Source organism: Chenopodium quinoa, unplaced genomic scaffold (genome assembly GCF_001683475.1).
Source record: "Chenopodium quinoa cultivar QQ74 unplaced genomic scaffold, ASM168347v1, whole genome shotgun sequence".
NCBI classification, from domain to species: domain Eukaryota; kingdom Viridiplantae; phylum Streptophyta; class Magnoliopsida; order Caryophyllales; family Amaranthaceae; genus Chenopodium; species Chenopodium quinoa.
In genome coordinates this window covers 2,671,355-2,680,762 of record NW_018743979.1, presented here as the reverse complement: position 1 = coordinate 2,680,762, position 9,408 = coordinate 2,671,355, and positions in this window count along the sequence as shown.

Genomic DNA, 9,408 nt, shown 5'->3' with positions numbered 1-9,408 from the left:
TTCCTAAAACTTATTGGCGACTCTTTTATCTCTAGCTTCCTTCCCTTTGGACGCCACCATGCCTAAAATCATGATCACAGTGGGGCTCAAAGTTGATGTTTGAAAAATTCCCTACACCTATTGCTTTTGTTTGCTGATTCCAGCCTTTTGTTGGCTGTTATGCTTCATTTGTTGGCTAATATATTCCTTTTGTTGGCTGATTTGTACCTTTTGTTGGCTGATATATTCCTGGCCTCTTGTTGGCTGATATGTATCTTTTGTTGGCTGATATGTTCCTTTTATTGGCTGATATATTTTTATTAATGTCTTATATGTCCCTAATGTTGACTGATATCAGACATCAATTGGCTGATATATTACTTTTATTGGCTGATATACGTCATTTGTTGTCTTATATGATTAACAACATACGATGTATTTTTTATTTCCTTCTCACTTTCTCTACTCCTCACTCTTCTTCACAAAATCATGGGCAATTCCTCTCTTACCCATGCATTCTTTATCTCTCTTCTAATCCTATGACGGAGGAAAGATAAAGTAGAAAAGACCCATATGACATTAGGGGCCAACGTTAATTAGAGATTCATAATCTCAGCGCAAAATCACTCTTCTTTTTCTGCAACTTCAACTTTCTTCCATATGAAGTACTAGTACTACCCAGAATAAGCAGCAGTAGAACTTCTTCATTCATCATCAATGCTCAATTAAAACCAAAAAAACAGTAAAATCCCCAAATTGAAGCTCTATTAATGGCGTCCACACCTTCTCCTTCCTCCACACTTTCTCTCTCCTCAACGCAACTCCCTTTTCAACCCCAGAACCACCCTCTTCGTCGGGGGTTGCTTTTTCCAACCACAATTGGTGACCGAAGACAACACGCCATGAATCACCAGCACCAACCACTGTCCACCGTCCATCGCAAATCGCACTTCGTCATCTTCGTTTTGAGGGGTTTTCGATTTAATCATAAAATGCATCATTTTCTTCAGTTTGGTTGCTTGATTCAAGCATAATGATCTTTGTTTAGTGAATTTTGAGCCCTAAAATCCTAATTCTCTTTGAGAATTGAAATGAATGGGTAATGTGTTTGAAGGGGAAAGGGCTGACGTACGAACTATCGGGTGCGAACTACCGCACCCAATAGTTTGTGATTTATTAAACATACTTTGATCAATGTTTATGAATTATACAGAAGAAAAAATATAGCCTTGTGGGTACTTGTTGGAATCGTCTTAATAAGTAGATTATTAATATTCAAATGTTATAATTTATAGTTAATGATAATTAAAGATATTATTAGTCAAAGTTTTGCATCAGCATACGTGACATGTCACTATGGGGCACATAAAAAAAACTATGGGAGTAGGACTTAACGGTACTGAATGGACGTCGTTTACCTGCTTTTACCCAAAGGTTAAAAAAAAGAGGAAAAAAAAATCAAATATTGCCTTTTTCCTAGATCTACACCAAACACTTGCATCCTCCATATTTCAACTTTCGAGTGCCATAGACGACAGGAATAGCAGAAGAACACCATTAGAGTATCGAAAATATTTCCTGTAACAAGTCCATTTAGAGCTTGTTTGGTTGCAATGAGAAGTTATTTCTCATAGGAATTTGTAATACATGGGAATTTAATTACCTCATGTAATACCTAGGAATTTGCTAAAAGTTGTTTGGTTGATACTTGAAATTTTAACTTCCTAGGATTTTACTTCCCCTATCTTGTATGGTGCACTTGGTAAATTTTCCATGTATTTTAACAAAATTAACTACCTTTTATCAAAATTATAATACATTCCTTATTTTTGAAACTTGCCATAAACAAACAACTCTTAATTTTTTTTTCTTTAACAAGAGTTTAATTACGTTTTTTTTTTCAATTCATTCATGGCAGCTTCATGCTCCACTAATCTAGTCCACTATATCAAAGCTCAAACATATGGAAACTACATGCTCCACTAGTCCACATAAGCAGCAAAATAAACATCACTTTTCTACTTCCATCCATCAGTATCAAATTAAAAAGATGAGCCATGAAGTATTGTCTCCTTCATTCCCTTACATAGATACATTATACTTTACAAAAGAGTTAATCTGATGAAAGCCATAAAAAGTCAGGTTACAAGCATACAAAAAATTTACATTTAATCTGACTATTCTAAATCACTGTAAGCTGCACAAAATGTTATAATCGGCACAACAACAATAGTAAATTAACCGACACATATATATTGGTGTCGTATTGTAGTGTATCATCACAAAAACTAACAATAATAGTTCCTGCTAATTAAGAGACTTGACGAGCAGCTCATATTATCCTTTTAGGTACTAGTCTCCTCTTCATAGTATATTTACAAAAATACCTTTTAATCGAGAATCAACAAACCTTAGACATACATATTTGTAGTCGTCTGGAAGGCTGAAAAAGAATCGACTTCAAGAGGATAAAGAACAATCTTCTTTGAGACCGTAAGAACCTCATTTGGAGATAATCCCTCCATTTTCATGATTTCACTTGTCACTTTCATTCTTCTCTCTACAGAATTAGACTCATGTTGAAAACAACTAGCAAGACGACCAATGTGTTCACATGCACCTTCCATCACGTCACTAATTTTTGCAAGCTTGGTCGAAAATTCTTTTAAGGCTTCAATGGTTTCTGTCTTTGCTCTCTTTGTCTTGGTAGTAGATCGTGTTGCTGATGGTGGAGGTCCAGCAGCCACTGCCCTGTCTTTGCTAAAAATGTTTCCTAGGTCATTATAAAATAGAAAAGGTTTGTTGTGTAACCCTGCAACATTTTTACAGCTCTACCAAGTAGAATAATAAAACAATGTTCATTAGTCAAAATTTTTAAGATATTAAACAAACAATATAGGACAGTAGTTTTAAGAATTACCTTAATCCATTCATCCCAAACAGTTTGTGGGCATGTGATAAACTTTCCTTTATCATTCCACCCAAATCCACTTGCACTAGGGCTAAGCATTTCAGTTATAGCATCGTATTGCTTTCTCAAAAGCTTAACTTGAGACTCAATATGAGGCTTAGCTTTTTTTCACAACCAGGGAGTTTTTCTTTCATAAGAGCTTCAATCTTAGCATAAGCAACTTTTTTAAATTGGTCGTTGTCAGTTTTCCATCCACTAAGATCGACTAGATAATTTAGGGCATTAACGAGTGCACGATCCTTATGTAATGACCATCTTGACAAGTTTCTGGTAGAGTTGCTTCCAGCACTTTGCTTGAAGCTCCCTTGACTAGTACACTGGATCATTTGAAGAATGTATTATGTCCGGCACACATATTATAGGGGTCATACAAAGTTTTGGTGATCTTTATGTATATAAAAAGTAATGACATATATAACTTCATGGTTAGAAAGTGTGCAAAACTCATTAAAAATAATAAACATCATAAAAACAAAATAGTAGATACATATATAATTCATAAAATTGTACACAAAATCGACCATGCTCTGATCCGGTACGATCATGTCATGATACAATTAATAAGAATAGTTATTCTTACAAAATTAATCGTTACTTTCGTAACACAAGTTGTACGAGGGTAGATCATTAACAATCAAGACAACTACTTAACCAGCCCTTGATTGCAACAAAGAGGCATACATCTCAGTTGCTAGTTCATGTCTAAAAGAATTCCATGCTGTGCTAGACTATAATACCCCGTATTTTTATACATATATTAATTTAAAATACTATTTTATGACGTATTTAAATGATTTGAAATGAATCATATATGGCATTTTAATAATTAAAAAGCTACATTTTAATTAAAAACCCAATTCTATTTGTTTATTTGGTTTTGAAAATATTTTATTTTATTATTTAGGAACTTTGGGGCATATTTAATTTAAAAAAAAAAGAATTTTTAAAGTCAATAGAATTTTAAAAGAAAGTCAAATGACTATTTTGAATAGGAGTGGGAATCATTAAGGGTAAAAAGGGAAAGTTAAGCTAGGAGGGTTTTGAGAGGGAGTACAAATACCCATCTATGAGCAAATTGAGACTTTGCCCAAGGTGGAGAATACCTAAAGGTAAACTCTCTCTCTCTTTCTCTCTCTTCTCTTATATTTTCTCCCCTTAATTTTTCCCCTCTCCCCTTTTTTTACTCACCCCACACACACCACACGTGGCCGGCCACCACCACCAAAACCACCCACCGACCGGCCACCGCCACCAGCGAGCACCGACAGCAACATCCACCAACAGGAGGCGTGCGTAGCAGCCCCTGTGCGTGTGTGTGTGTGTGCGCGCGCAAGCAAGGGAAAAAAACTTGTTCTTCCTATTTTAAATTTAATCTAACTTGGTTTAATTATTGTTTTGGGTGTGTGTGATGATTTTGTGATGTTTTAATAAGGATTATTATACATATACTTTTCATATTTGGTTTTGAATGAAAAAGCCTCAAATTGATAAACCCTAGGTTTCTAAATTGATATTTATTGAAGGAATTTTATGGTGGTTGATCAAACCTATTGAAATTAATGTTTTTAAACTAAATAAATCAAGTTTAAGTGTTTTTATATTGCCGAAATTTTTATGTAAAAGCTAGAATAAAGTTTTCTTGAAAGGATTTTAATTACCCATTAATTGGGAATAAAAGTAGGAGGTTTTTATTAATTTTAAGCATGTTTTAGAAGGTTTAAAAGTGTTTTAAAGAATGTATATATTGCTCGAAATTTTATATGAATAGGTATTAATGTCTCTTTGTATTTGTGGGTTGTAGGAGACTTCTAAGCAAGTGATTTCGTGTAGTCGTGGCGATTTTGAGATCATATTCGAGGTACGTACGCGTACTCAATATTATTTAAGCGTGTAGAAGTATTCTAGGATTTATCTTAATGATTCCAAATTAGTATCATGCTAGGAACTTGTTGGAATTGGTGATTTGGATTGAATTGATTGAATTGGAATGGTTTTAATGAAATATTTGTAAAGCATGATTGGTTGGAATATTGCTATTGAACCAGACTTTTATTGTTGGCATGTTTAAAGGCTTATTTGATTAAACTAATTGTTTAATTTGGTTTGGAATATACAAATGGAATTTTGTTATGGTTCATACAATTTTTATATTGCCTAAGTGCACTTAAGGTGTTCTAAACACCGAGTGATAGGATTTGCGGTGCTTTATGCGCTTAAGGTGTTTCAACACCAAGGTAGTTTTAAAAGGGTTCAACATTTAAATATATGTGATCACTAAATATTCAAGAATTGAATTGGAATGTTTGATTAATTGAATAATTATGTTGATTGATTGTGTTGTGGATTAAGAGTCATCACCAAGTCTAAAAATATATAAAATAACGTAAAGTGAAAGAGATTAGGCACTAAAACTCTTGGAATGTATATACCTCGGGTATGAACATATGGGGGGAGTTATGGGGTTTTATATTAAACCATAGCTTCTGCTAGGAATACAGGAAGCTGTATTTTCCTTTTATTATTATACGCAGGACGTCCGTCACTTTCATGTGACATTTATGCCTACCCGGTTAGCTCCCGCAGTAGTTTACTTCAATTCTTTGGGGCAGGGATTTTGTGGGAAACTAGTTCGATGCGTAATCAAATTAAATAAGCAATTTAGTTATCTATTTATTTTATTGTATATTGTATGCTTGTAAACAGGTGCAACAAGGTAAATTGTGTGATGCTAGGATGTAAGCATGTTTGTGTGATTCGTTTACGCTTGTGTAGTCAGCATTGTTGATTGTGTGTTGTATGTTTATTTGGCCTTGTCTTTATCTTGGCCCTACGATAACACATTTCAAATGGCGAGTAGTGGGGACAAAATAAAGTGAAGTTTTTTAGGTGATGAAACATATTCATGATGGGCATGAGTGAAAAGCGATCTTGCTTAGTTTCCATAATTAAGAATATGATTTGTTTTATTTACTTTAGTTATTATATTTTTGCTTGTGAGACTAATGCAATGTTTTAAATACTTAGTTTGGTTTTGACAGGGCCTACAATGGTTCAAAGTTGTAGGTTGACTTCATTTGACTTTGATTTAATTTTACTTTCGTTTGGTTTGACTTTTAATGTTGGTTTGTTTTAAATGGTTTTTGAAGTGAGACTTCCGATGTGTCTTTAATAATTGTCTTAGCTGTTCATGATGGCGGTAATGTCTTAGAATTTCTTATTTCGTATTCTATAAAGGTCAAAATAGGTATTTTAAAAGGAAGGAATCTCTAGGGTGTTACAAAGTGGTATCTGGGAGCTTTGGTTGAGATTTTTATTACCACTAAAGCCAAAAACGTGTTTTAAAGTATTTTGTTTTTAAACTAGGCCAAGTGTTTATTTAATGAGTTATTTTAAAAAGTGAGTTGTTTTATTTTAATTTTTTTTAGAGACCGAATTTTTTTTATTTAAGAGATAAGGTCCGAATTTTATTTTATGAAGAAATCCGAATTTTTTTTTATTTGGGGTGTCTGAATTTTTTTAATTTTGGCCGAAATTTTTTTGGCTTAATTAGGTTAATTTTTGAAAAATTTTAAATAAAAGAGGAGTGAAAATTTAATTTTTTTTTTTAGTTTGTTCGTTTTGCAAGGAAGCGAAGGATTAAGGTATGAGTGATGTCCTAGGAGACAAGCAGTGGGATTATCCTGATCGTGTTTCAGCCATGGTAGTTCACTGTCTTTCTGATGAACCCTCATATCTTGATGTCAAAACAAAGTTTGCTAATTTCTATTTTCCTGGGGACATCCCCAATTACTCTAAATATAAAGACTACTATGGAAAGTGGTGCCCCCTGACTACAGATACTTAATTTCTTACCTCGTTCGAGTAGAGAAATATCACTGCGAACGCTTACATATTCCATACCCAAATTATTATGTTCATGATAACCCAGTAGGGAATGATTCCCCTTTTACAAGCAATCAATCAGGAAACATTTCCCCATCACAAGGAAATCAACCAGGAGCAAATGGAGGGCAAGAGGAAGGGGAACCAATAGAAGAGAGTAACCATACCGTTGATAGTTCCATTATGAAAATCTCAAATCCAAATCCACGCACCACCAACCCCAATCATTATTGACATTTCATCTGACGATGTAGAAGATTAAGAGTTTATTCAAGTTGAGCAAAATCCAGAGACACATGAACCAATGGAGGAGGAGGATGACCCTGAATTCGATTCTGGAAGCTACAAACAATCGAAGGACAAGAAGGATAATGTTCGAAAGGACTAGAATTCTGGAGTTTAATTTCTTTGTAGGATTTCTAATTTCATTTCCGCAGTCATAGTTATTTCATTTCCAGTAAACTAATAAGTGGCATGACCACAGTAAGTCAATAAACCTATTCATTTGCGTAGGTTATTTGAATTCATTTATTTCCATTCATTCCTTTATTCATCAATAAAATTTATACTCATTTCTTGCAAAATGATCCATTTCACTGTCAAATAATTCATTTCTTTATCAAATCATTCATTTCATATCACTACTCTAATGAGCCATTTCTTACTCAAATGATCCAATAATTCATTTCCAAACTCTAGGAAACCATGGGAATTATTTTTATTTATTGTGATGCTTTATTAAATGTATGGTTGGTTAGCAATCAAAACTGTGTTGATCAAGCTGCAAATTTTAGGAGTTGTAATTTTTGCAACCTTAATTTAGTAGCTTAAAATTAAATATGTATTTATGATTGGTACATGTTAGTAGGATGGGTGTCTAACTTGAGATTTAACCATGACCACAATTAATTAAGACCCCTTGTTTTAATTCAGGAGAAGGAAGATGGTAAGAGGAAGTGGAAACAATAACGATGGAGGTGGTGAGCTGAGTAAAGTGGTGAGGCAATTGGCCGTGGTCGCCCAACAATTAGCAAGGAATTCGACCAACAATGGGGATGCTCATGGAGAACTGTTCAAAAAAGGTGGCACAAAGCAAGCCACCAACCTATCAAGGCAAACAAGACCCAAATGTGTTAGAAAACTGGTTAAGGGAGTTTGAGAAACTGTTCGGGGCAGTTGGATGCACAGAAACTTCAAAAGTAGGTTGTGCTACCTATTACCTCAAGGGTGAAGCTGACCTTTGGTGGCAACTAAATGAGGCTACAGTTAAGGAACTAATTGGTTTTAATTGGACTATATTTCAAGAAAAGGTAAGGGATAAGTTTTACCCCAGCTTCCTACAGAAACAGGAAGCTGGAGAATTTTCTAACCTAGCAATGGGAGATATGTCAATCACTAAGTATTATACCAAGTTTATTGAGCTGTTAAGGTTTGCCAAAGAATCTGTTGCAAAAAAAAATAAAAAGTGAAGGATAGGAAGTGCGAGAGTGGGTTGACTATTGATCTCCAACTAAAACTGTGTGGACAAGTGTTTGAAACCTTGGATGAAGTTTATGGTAGGTCTGCACACCTCTATGCTTTAGAGTTGAAGAAGAAGAAGGAGTTGACTGAGATAGAAGGAAAGGAAAAGAAAGGATAAAGGAGATAGGACAAAGTTTTGGAAACCACCGGGGGAACCAGAACAACTTCAAAAATTAGAAATACAGCCACAACAACAACTTCAACCATAACAATAACTTCCACAATAACAATCGCCAAGGTGGACGAAACTTTAATGAAGGAGCTAAGAACCCTAACTAGGGAAATAACAAAGGATCAAGGAATTACTACTGTAAGAGGTGTAGAAACGATCACCCTGGTAAGGACTATGAGGGAAATTTAGTCACTTGTCGTGCTTGCAACAAGTTAGGCCATAGGGAATATGAATGTTTCTCTAAGGATCCTAAGCGAAACAAGAAGGGAAACAATCAAGGAGGGGCTTAATGGAACTTTCAAGGAAACAACAACTATGCAAGAAACAAAGGACCACAACAAAATGGGGTGAAAAGCAACAATAATGGGAATTGTCAAGCGAAAAGTGGAGCTCCAGGAAAACCAAATGTAATAAGTAGGCACGAAGGACGTTATTACTGGTACTTTTTCTATTAACTATGTTCCTTTTAAAGTTTTGTGTGATTGTGGTGCAACTTTTTTTTTCATTTCAAAAGTCATTGTTTTAAAACTATCGCACTGTTTGAAAACCATAGACGTTATAGATGTACTTATAATTATTCCTACAGGAGGGGTAGTGCAGTGTACCAAAATCTGGAAGGATGTACCATTGTCTGAACTCATTGACTTCGGGCTGAGTGACTTCGATATAATCTTGGGAATGGATTGGCTGAGCAAGTATAGTGCAGAGATTTGTTGTCAATCACATAAAGTACATCTAAGTACAATTGAGGGTGAGTTGGTAACGCATTGGAAGCATGGGGAAACAAAGTGTCAAAGGATCATCTCTATGATGAAGTTGGCTAAGTACATTAAGAAGGGGCATCCATTATATTTCTGTAGTGTAAGGAACTTGGATCATGAGG